This window comes from Arachis hypogaea, chromosome 9, assembly GCF_003086295.3.
Source record: "Arachis hypogaea cultivar Tifrunner chromosome 9, arahy.Tifrunner.gnm2.J5K5, whole genome shotgun sequence".
NCBI classification, from domain to species: Eukaryota; Viridiplantae; Streptophyta; class Magnoliopsida; order Fabales; family Fabaceae; genus Arachis; species Arachis hypogaea.
In genome coordinates this window covers 75,033,855-75,042,748 of record NC_092044.1, presented here as the reverse complement: position 1 = coordinate 75,042,748, position 8,894 = coordinate 75,033,855, and the positions used below count along the sequence as shown (strand labels likewise).

Below are 8,894 nucleotides of genomic sequence, written 5' to 3'. Positions count from 1 at the left end.
AGGAGGAGTAGTAGTAGTAGTAGTAGGAGTAGGAGTAGGAGTATTGAATTTAATTCAGTTTATGCAATTTCAATTTCTGCTATTCTCTTCTGCAACTTTCCTTTCTGCCAATTTTATATTTCTGTATTTATTTAGCTTAATTTGCTTTCATGAAATTTACATTTTCTATATCTGTTCTTTGAGCGATGATCCATTGACCCCACTTCATTAGGGGAGGAGCTCTGTTATAGTTCACATGATTGAGTGAACTTCTTCTTCTTCTCAATCCATTTGGGTATTTATAGGATGTCCTCTATTTTGATTGAGATTAATTCACTTCGGAAGGGGGTTTTAATCTGTTGAATGCTTGTGTGAGCCTCAGAAGGGGAATCATGAGAATTAGAATTGGGGCTCTATCCTTCACTTCTCTCTTGATCAACACCATTCCGGAGGAATTGAGATCCTGAGAGTTAGTGTGGCTTATGGATGAGAGACATGTACCTCACCTCTTCTCATGACAATTGGATCAAGGAATTGGCAAGGTTGATTGTGGTTAGAGAGATTGGATTGCCAAGAAATTGGGATCCAATCAATTTCAATCCACCATAGATCTACTCATATGAATGAGAAAGGAGTTGAGATCTATTTGATTCATTGTGGATTATGATATCTCTAATCCCTAATGAATCTTGTTCTCTATTATTTCTCATTTTGATTACTTTGACCTTCATTAAATCTTCTGCCATTTACTTTTAGCACTTTAAATTCCTTACAATTTATATTTTGGTAATCAATTTCACTCAATTCACCATAGTTAGCTTAACTAAATTTATCACCTAACTAAAATTTCTTGATCTATCAATACTCGTGGGATCGACCTCACTCATGTGAGTTTTACTACTTGATGCGACCCGGTATACTTGCCGGTGAGTTTATGTGGAATCGTTTTTCCCTCATCAAAATTGCTTAGTGGTTTGGCTATTTTTGAAAAATCCTTGATAAATCTTCTATAAAATCCAGCATGCCCAAGAAAACTTCTCACTGCTTTTATATTGACAGGGACTGGTAGTTTTTCTATGATCTCTATGTTGGCTCTGTCAACTTCTATGCCCTTGCTTGAAACCTTATGCCTAAGAACTATACCTTCTGGTACTATGAAATGGCATTCTTCCTAATTCAAAACTAAATTTTTTTGGCATCTTTTCAAAACAAGGGTTAGATGTTGCAGACAAGTATCAAAAGAGTTACCAATGACAGAGAAATCATCCATGAAGACCTCTAAAAATTTTTCTGTCATATCAGATAATATGGAGAGCATATACCTTTAGAATGTTGCTAGAGCATTGCAGAGCCCAAAAGGCATCCTCCTGTAAGTAAAAACTCCAAATGGATAGGTGAATGAGGTTTTCTCTTGATCCTTGGGGTCTACCACTATTTGATTGTATCCAGAATACCCATCTAAGAAGCAGTAATAAGGATAGCCAGCCAATCTTTCTAGCATCTGATCAATGAAAAGGATAGGGAAGTGATCTTTCCTTGTAGCCTCTTTCAATCTTCTATAATCAATGCACATCCTCCACCCAGTCACTATCCTTGTAGGGATTAACTCATTCTTCTCATTGAAGATGACTGTCATTCCTCCTTTCTTTGGCACAACTTGGACCGGTCTCACCCAAGGGCTATTAGAGATTGGGTATATAATTCCAGCATTCCACATCTTCATCACCTTCTTTTGAACCACTTCCTTCATGGTTGAGATAAGCCTTCTTTGAGGTTGCACCACAGGTCTTGAGTCCTTTTCCAGCAAAATTTTATGCATGCAGATGGCAGGGCTTATATCCTTGATGTCATCAATTGTCCATCCTAAAGCTGTTTTGTGAATTTTTTAATACTTCAATCAACTTTTCTTCATTTTCTATGTTTAAGGATGAGTTGATGATTAGTGGTAGAGTCTCTTCTCCTCCAAGGAATGCATATTTGAGATGAGGAGGGAGGGGCGTCAATTCTTGTTTAGGCTTCTCCTCCTTCTTGCCTTCATAGGGGACTTCAGTCACTTGTTCCTCTAAGACCTCTTGGGCTGTCTCCATTTCTTCTTCTTGAGCATCTTGACCGTGTGTTTCAAGCAGCTCTTCATCCAATTCTTCTATCATCTCCACTCTCATATGCTTTTTCTTCTAAGGGGGATATTGCATGGCCTTAAAGACATTGATGATCATTTGTTTATTATGCACCTTGAGGGTCATTTCACATTTCTCTACATCAATGATAGCTCTTGCTATGGCTAAGAATGGTCGCCCCAAGATAATTGAGTTGTGTCCCTCTTCTTCCATGTCTAAAATGACAAAATCAGCAGGGAAAATGAACTTTCCTACCTTCACCAATAAGTTTTCCACAACTCCATTAGGTATCTTGAGTGATCTATCAGCCATTTGAAGTGACATTCTGGTGGGTTTGACTTCCTCTATTGCAAGCTTCTTCGTTAGTAAGAGAGGCATCAAATTGATGCTGGCTCCTAAGTCACAGAGAGCTTTTTCCAAGGCCATATTGCCAATGGTGCATGATATGATGAAACTCCCAGGGTCTTTGAGTTTTGGTGGAAGACCCTTCTGAATCACTATAATGCATTCTTGTGTCAAGATCACGGTCTCCTTCTCATTCCAGCTTTTCTTCTTCTTAATGAGTTCCTTGAGAAATTTTGCATATAAAAGCATCTGTTCCAATGCTTCAACAAGTGCGATATTGATTTCCAGCTTCTTAAAAACCTCTAGAAACTTGGGGAATTATTGATCTTTGAGCTCTCTTTGTAACCTTTGAGGGTATGGCAGAAGAGGTATGTAAGGTTTCACCACCTTTCTCTGTTCTTGTGGATGCTCTTCCATGACTTGTTTTCCCTTCTTTGAAGCTTGTGGCTCTTCCTCTCTCTTCTTGGAACACTCTTGATATTTTTCCTTTGTTGCCACTTCTTCCTTGCTGCTAGCCTTGTCATCCTCCAATGTTCTTCCACTCCTGAGTTGAATTGCTTTGCAATCTTCTTTAGGATTGGGGATGGTATCACTTGGAAAAGAGTTGGTTGGTCTCTCAGCTGGTTGTTTGGACAATTTTCCAATCCGTCTTTCTAAATTTCTCAGTGAGGCTTCATGGTTCTTGTTAGCCAACTCTTGATGTTTCATCATTTTCTCCATCATCATCTCCAAACTGGAGATTCTTTGGGATTCTTGCGGTGGTTGTGGCTGAGTATGGGATGTGGATGGTGAATCAGAGTTATTTTAGTTAGTTGATGGGTTATTTGGTAGATAGTAGGTGGATGCAGGGTGGTTATTTTGTGGTTTTCTATATGGATTTTTGTTAGTGTTTTGATGGTTTTGATGGGTTATGTTTCTGGAACTATTTTGGTTGGAGTTTCTTTGCCAAGGCTGCTGGTTCTGGTTCTCTCCCCACTTCAAGTTGCGGTGGTTTCTCCAGGATGATTCGTAAATGTCTCCATGGAACTCATTTTGTACAGCTCCTTGATTATGCATGTACTGCACTTGTTCAGGCTACTGTTCTCCATAGCTTTCCTTCTGCTGTCCCCACACAGCTGGTGGTTGATTAGTCGTACTTACTGCTGCAAGCTGTAGTCCATCCATCCTCTTTGACATCATTTCTATTTGCTGCTAAAGTTGTTGATGCATAATCTTATTTTGAGCCAAGATTGTATCAACTCCTTCAAGCTCAAATACACCTCTCTTTGGAGCAGCTTGTCTTTCAGAGGAGTAGAAATACTCATTATTGGCCACCATGTCTATAAGATCATGTGCCTCTTGAGCATTTTTCATCATTTGCAAGGATCCTCCTGATGAATAATCCAAAGCTTTCCTTGAACTCATGGTCAAGCCCTCATAGAAATTTTGTAGCTCTACCCACTCACTGAACATTCACTTTGGGAACCTTCTAATCAAAGCTTTATACCTCTCCCAAGCTTCATACAATGATTCTCCTTCTAATTGCCTGAAGGTTTGCATATCAGTTTTCAGCTTAATGACTCTTTGAGGGGGGTAAAATTTGGCTAGAAATTTGCTAACTAGATTATCCTAGTTGGTGATGCTTTCTTTGGAAAAGGTTTCTAACCAATGTATGGCTTTGTCTCTCAATGAAAATTGGAATAACAAAAGCTTATAGATGTCAGGATGAACTCCACTGGTGTTGACAGTGTCACAAATTCTCAAAAACACAAAGAGATGTTGGTTTGGATCTTTAGTAGGGCTTCCTCCATATTGACAATTATTCTGAACCAGGGTGATCGATTGAGGCTTGAGTTCGAAGTTATTAGCATGGAGATTGGGGGTTAAGATAATGCTCCCACAATTCCTTGGGTTGGGGATAGTGTAGGAGGCTAATACTCTTCTCTAAGGTTGGCCATTGTTGTTAGCCGCATCCTCAGGTGGATTAGGGATATTACCCTCCATCTCTTGATCTTTTTCTTCTGATTCTTCACCACTAACTCCCTTCCCTCTTGCTTCTCTTCTCAATCTTAAGAATGTTCTCTCTGGCTCAGAATTAAAGGAGGTGGAATCACCTCTTTTCCCTCCAGGCATACAACCAAAACAAACACAAAAACACAAACAAAGCACTCTATTCCTAAAGTGCAGTTATGGTTAGTAGAAATAAAATCTCAAACAGTGTGCATAGTAAAAACAAAGAAAAATGCTTAATCTAGATTATCACCTTACTTAATCATTGTTAATCTAATTCAATCGCCAGCAACGGCGCCAAAAAATTGATGAGGGAAAATTAGATTCCACACAAACTAACCGGCAAGTGTACCGGGTTGCATAAAGTAGTAAAACTTACAAAAGTGAGGTCGATCCCACAGGGATTGATGGAATAAGCAACTTTAGTTAGGTGATGAATTTAGTTAAGCTGATAGTTGATGTTTTGAGTGGGAATTGATTGATAGAATGTGAATTGCGAGGAAATCTAGAGTGCAGAATGTAAATTTATAGAAAAGTAAACGGCAGAAAGCTTAATTGACTGAAACTTAAAGTGCAAGAAATTAAAAGATCTGAAACTTAAATTGCAAGAAATGTAAATAACTGAATCTTAAAGAGCAAGGAATTTAAATTACAGAATCTTAATTGCAAGAAAACTTAAATTGCATGAATAATAAAGAAAATTGGGTGCAGTAAATCAAAACAGAATTGAACAAAGTAAATTGCAGTGAAATAAGAGAACTCTAAGGTGAGGAAATTCAAAGAAAGTGATTCATCAGGGATTGGAGATATCATAATCCATCATGAATCAATTGGGTGTCAACTCCTTTCTCAATCATATGAGTAGATCTATGGCGGATTGAAATTGATTGGATCCCAATTCCTTGGCAATCCAATCTCTCTAATCACAATAAATCTTGCCAATTCCTTGATCTAACTGTCATGAGAAGAGGTTAAGTGCAAATCTCTCATCCATAAGCCACACTAATTCTCAAGATCTCAATTCCTCCCGAATGGTATTGATCAAGAAAGTAGTGAAGAATAAAGCTCCAATCCTAATGTGAGTGATTCCCTTTCCGAGGCTTACACAAGCATTCAATTGAATTCAACCTCCTTCCGAAGTGAGGAATTCTAAATCAAAATAGAACATATCCAATAGCTACAAAAATGAATTGAGAAGAAGAAGAATTTCATTGATTCATTGGAATTACAATAAAGCTCCTCCCTCTAATGAAATTATGGTTTAGTTCATCATTACTCTAATACCAAAACCGAAAAGAAAAATTGCAGAAGGAGAGGAACAGAAAGAACAATAAAATCAGATCTAAAATTCTCAAGAACTCCTCAAAAGAAGAACTCCTAGAAAAACTTCTAGCAAGCCAATCTCCTTGAAATTGAATTCTCCTCTACTTATACAACTTCCTATTCAGTCATCCAGTACTTGGAGTGGGCTTTTTGGCCTCTGATGAAGTGGGTCGGGATTGGTACTTGGGTGCAGCATCAGGAGAACGTTGTGTTCTGAAAGAGAACAGAGCGTTCATTCACCGACGTGTACGCTTCTCTTAAGCATGCGCGTCCCGTGCATTTTTGCACCACAGACACGTACGCGTCACATACGCGTGCGCGTCCTTGTCATCTTCAGCCTCCATCATGCTTGCGCGTATAATGCACATGTGCACGTCTCTAGTAGCGTTCTTTAAACGAGCGCTGCGTTTGCGCCATGAGCGCCCTTCATGTGTGCGCGTCCACTGCGACGTGCGCGTAGATAGCAAAATTGCAACACCCAGCTTCTGCTCCATCCACGCGTTCGCGTGTTTCTTCCCAGATGCTCCATCGACGCATGAGCGTCATGTACGCGTACGCGTTGATACCAAATCCTTAATCCTAAATTTAAAAAATTGTCACAGGCACTCATTCAGGAAACATAGCGCTCTCTTTGCAAACGAGCGCTGATCACATCTACGCGGACGCGTCATGCACACGTAGGTGTGGGTCTTCAAAAATCCTTGCCTGACGAGTAAGCGTCTTGTACGCGTGCGCGTCATTAGAGAGCGTAGCGTTCTTCATTTGAGCGCAGCGTTATTCTGCACTGCCTCTCTTCCTCTTCATTTTTTTCCCTGAAATCAACCAAACATGCAATCAAAGTCTCACCAAAATCATAAGGTTTTGCATCATTCATAATAATACATATTTCTTGCATAAATCTCATGATAATGCATAAAATTAACAATGTTTGATTGAATTAAGATAGACATGAAATTCCACTCCAATATTTTGTGTTTCTTGTTTGAATCTTGAGTCAACCTTTAAGTTTGGTGTCAATTGCATTTTTCTAAAAATTTATGCATTTTTCGAAAATCCATGCATGGTGTTCTTCATGATCTTCAAGTTGTTCTTGGTAAGTCTTCTTGTTTGATCTTGATGTTTTCTTGTTTTGTATCTTTTGTTGTTTTTCATGTGCATTTTTGCATTCATAGTGTCTAAACATGAAAGATTTTTAAGTTTGGTGTCTTGCATGTTTTCTTTCCATAAAAAATTTTTCAAAAATATGTTCTTGATGTTCATCGTGATCTTCAAAATGTTCTTGGTATTCATCTTGACATTCATAATATTCTTGCATGCATTATGTGTTTTGATTCATAATTTTCATGTTGTGAGTCATTTTTTATGTTTTTCTCTCTCATAATTAAAAATTCAAAAATAAAAAAATATCTTTTCCTTTTTTCTCTCAAAATCTCGAAAATTTGGGTTGACTTAGTCAAAAATTTTTTAAATTAGGTGTTTCTTGTAAGTCAAGTCAAATTTTCAAATTTTAAAAATCTTATCTTTTTAAAACTTTTTCAAAAATTAAATCTTTTTCATTTTTCTTATTAATTTACGAAAATCCTTTAAATATTTTTCAAAAATCTTTTTCTTAGTTTTATCTTTATTTTTGAAAATTATGCTAACAATTAATAGGACTGATTCAAGAATTTGAACTTTGTTACTTTCTTGTTAAGAAAGGTTCAATCTTTAAATTCTAAAATCTTATCTTTTAGTTTCTTGTTAGTAAAGCAATCAATTTTAATTTTTAATCATATCTCTTTATCATATCTTTTTCAAAATTTTATCTTTTTCAAAAATTTGATTTTAAAATATCTTTTCTAACTTCTTATCTTCTTATCTTTTTCAAAACCACCTAACAACTTTTCTCTCTCTAATTTTCAAAAATATCTCCCTCTTTTTCAAAAATTCTTTTTAATTAATTAATTGTTTTAAATTTTAATTTCAATTTTATTTCTTATCTTAATTTTCAAAAATCATTAACTCCTTTTGAAAAAAAAAATTATTTTTGAAAAACTTCTTTCTCATCTTATTCTATTTATTCATTCATTTACTAACACTTTTCTTCATCTCAAATCACTGCCCCTATCGTCACCCTTGTGTTTGGATTATTCATTCTTCTTCACTCTTATTCCCTTTCTTCTTCTACTAACAATAAGGAACCTTTTTACTGTGACATAGAGGATTCCTCTTCTTTTTCTGTTCTCTTCTCTTTCATATGAGCAGGAACAAGAAAAAAGACATTCTTGTTGAAGTTGATCCAGAACCTGAAAGGACTCCGAAGAGGAAACTAAGAGAAGCTAAATTACAACATTCCAAAGACAACCTTGCTAAAATTTTTGAACAAGAAAAGGAGATGGCAGCCGAACCCAACAACAATAATGCAAGGAGGATGCTTGGTGATTATACTGCACCTACGTCCAAGTTTGATGGAAGAAGCATCTCAATTCATGCCATTAGAGCAAATAATTTTGAGCTGAAACCTTAATTAGTTGCTCTAATGCAACAGAACTGCAAGTTTCATGGACTTCTATCAGAAGATCCCTACCAGTTCTTAACTGAGTTCTTGCAGATCTGTAAGACTATTAAGACTAATGGAGTATATCCTGAAGTCTACAGGCTCATGCTTTTCCCTTTTGCTAAAAGAGATAGAGCTAGAGCATGGTTGGACTCTCAACCTAAAGATAGCCTGGACTCCTAGGATAAGCTGGTCACGACCTTCTTGGCTAAATTCTTTCCTCCTCAAAAACTGAGCAAGCTTAGAGTGGATGTTCAGACCTTCAAACAAAAAGATGGTGAATCCCTCTATGAAGCTTGGGAAAGATACAAGCAAATGACCAAAAGATGTCCTTCTGACATGTTTTCAGAATGGACCATGATAGATATATTCTATTATGGTCTATCTGAGTTCTCTAAGATGTCACTGGACCATTCTGCAGATGGATCCATTCACCTAAAGAAAACGCCTGCAGAAGCTCAGGAACTTATTGAAATGGTTGCAAATAACCAATTCATGTACACTTCTAAGAGGAATTCCATGAATAATGGGACGCCTCAGAGGAAGGGAGTTCTTGAAATTGATGCTCTATATGCGATATTGGCTCAGAACAAAATGTTGACTCA

General features: G+C 37.1%; 1 non-coding gene across 1 annotated transcript; it reads right to left on the bottom strand.

Annotated features, from left to right (window-relative positions):
- Positions 1–8,526: 8,526 nt before the first annotated feature.
- Positions 8,527–8,630, bottom strand: LOC112713921 (small nucleolar RNA R71). The gene has a single exon (XR_003158881.1). It is a non-coding gene; the product is annotated as a small nucleolar RNA R71 (small nucleolar RNA).
- Between the last annotated feature and the right edge of the window lie 264 nt (positions 8,631–8,894).